This window comes from Oncorhynchus clarkii, chromosome 27 (assembly GCF_045791955.1).
Source record: "Oncorhynchus clarkii lewisi isolate Uvic-CL-2024 chromosome 27, UVic_Ocla_1.0, whole genome shotgun sequence".
NCBI lineage: Eukaryota > Metazoa > Chordata > Actinopteri > Salmoniformes > Salmonidae > Oncorhynchus > Oncorhynchus clarkii.
In genome coordinates, this window is record NC_092173.1 from 413,690 (window position 1) to 416,306 (window position 2,617).

A 2,617-nucleotide genomic window follows, 5' to 3' on the forward strand; every position below is an offset into this window, starting at 1 on the left:
TTTCGGGGCTGTCGCTGGGCAATACAGACTTTCAGCTCCCTCCAAAGATGTTCTATTGGGTTCAGGTCTGGAGACTGGCTAGGCCACTCCAGGACATTGAGATGCTTCTTACGGAGCCACTCCTTAGTTGCCCTGGCTGTGTGTTTCGGGTCGTTGTCTTGCTGGAAGACCCAGCCACGACCCATCTTCAATGCTCTTACTGAGGGAAGGAGGTTGTTGGCCAAGATCTCGCAATACATGGCCCCATCCATCCTCCCCTCAATACGGTGCAGTTGTCCTGTCCCCTTTGCAGAAAAGCATCCCCAAAGAATGATGTTTCCACCTCCATGCTTCACGGTTGGGATGGTGTTCTTGGGGTTGTAGACCAAAAAGCTCTATTTTTGTCTCATCAGACCACATGACCTCCCATTCCTGCGCTGGCTTAAGCAGGGGGACCTTGCGTGCGCTGCAGGATTTTAATCCATGATGGCGTAGTGTGTTACTAATGGTTTTCTTTGAGACTGTGGTCCCAGCTCTCTTCAGGTCATTGACCAGGTCCTGCCGTGTAGTTCTGGGCTGATCCCTCACCTTCCTCATGATCATTGATGCCCCACGATGTGAGATCTTGCATGGATCCCCAGACCGAGGGTGATTGACCGTCATCTTGAACTTCTTCCATTTTCTAATAATTGCGCCAACAGTTGTTGCCCTCTCACCAAGCTGCTTGCCTATTGTCCTGTAGCCCATCCCAGCCTTGTGCAGGTCTACAATTTTACCCTGATGTCCTTACACAGCTCTCTGGTCTTGGCCATTGTGGAGAGGTTGGAGTCTGTTTGATTGAGTGTGTGGACAGGTGTATTTTATACAGGTAATGAGTTCAAACAGGTGCAGTTAATACAGGTAATGAGTGGAGAACGGGAGGGCTTCTTAAAGAAAAACTAACAGGTCCAGAATTCATACTGGTTGGTAGGTGATCAAATACTTATGTCATGCAATAAAATGCAAATGAATTACTTAAAAATCATACAATGTGATTTTCTGGATTTTTAGAACATCTTTGGAGGGAGCTGAGAGTCTGTATTGCCCAGCGAAAGCCCCGAAACCTGAAGGATCTGGAGAAGGTCTGTATGGAGGAGTGTGCCAAAATCCCTGCTGCAGTGTGTGCAAACTTGATCAAGAACTACAGGAAACGTATGATCTCTGTAATTGCAAACAAAGGTTTCTGTACCAAATATTAAGTTCTGCTTTTCTGATGTATCAAATACTTATGTCATGCAATAAAATGCAAATTAATTACTTTAAAATGATACAATGTGATTTTCTGGATTTTTGTTTTAGATTCCATCTCTCACAGTTGAATTGTACCTATGATAAAAATTACAGACCTCTACATGCTTTGTAAGTAGGAAAACTTGCAAAATCAAATACTTGTTCTCCCCACTGTATATCCACAGTAAAACGAGTCCTATATCGACATAACCTGAAATGCCGCTCAGCAAGGAAGAAGCCATTGCTCCAAAACTGCCGTAAAAAAAATCCAGACTACGGTTTGCAACTGCACGTGGGGACAGAGATCGTACTTCTTGGAGAAATGTCCTCTGGTCTGATGAAACAAAAATATAACTGTTTGGCCATAATGACCATCGCTATGTTTGGAGGAACAAGGGGGAGGCTTGCAAGCCAAAGAACACCATCCCAACCGTGAAGCACGGGGGTGGCAGCATCATGTTGTGTGGGTGCTTTGCTGCATGAGGGACTGGTACACTTCACAAAATAGATGGCATCACGAGGAAAGGAAAATTATGTGGATATATTGAAGCAACATCTCAAGACATCAGTCAGGAAGGTAAAGCATGGTCGCAAATGGGTCTTCCAAATGAACAATGACCACATAAATACTTCCAAAGTTGTGGCAAAATGGCTTAAGGACAACAAAGTCAAGGTATTGGAAAGGCAATGCTATCAAATACTAATTGAGTGCTTGTAAACTTCTGACCCACTGGGAATGTGATGAAAGAAATAAAAGCTGAAATAAATCACTCTTCTACAATTATTCTGAAATTTGACATTCTTAAAGTAAAGTGGTGATCCTAACTGTCCTAAAGACAGGGAATTTTTACTAGGATTAAATGTCAGGAATTGTGAAAAACTGAGTTTAAATGTAGTTGGTTAAGGTGTATGTAAACTTCCTATTTCAACTGTAGATTCAATGTTTGTAAAGATGGGGAGAGGTCTTGTCAACTTAAACGCAGCACTGACACACACACACACACACACACCACCACCAGGCGTATTTTCACAGTCCGCAGGTTCAGAACAAATTCAAGGAAACTACAGTATTATACAGAACCATGAGTGCATGGAACTCCCTTCCTTCTTATATAGAGCAAGTGAACAGCAAACCCGGTTTCAAAAAACATATAAAGCAACACCTCATGGCCCAAAATCTCTCCCCCATGTGGCCTACTTGCTGTGTGTATGTACTGATATGCATGTGGAACTGATAGATGCACACACACTACATGTTAATGTTTTTGAATGTATGTAAACTGTAAATTCTTGTGTATGTAATGTATTTATTGTTATGTGTCAGGCCCCCGGTAAGATTAGCTGTCGCCATTGGTGTCGGCTAAATGAG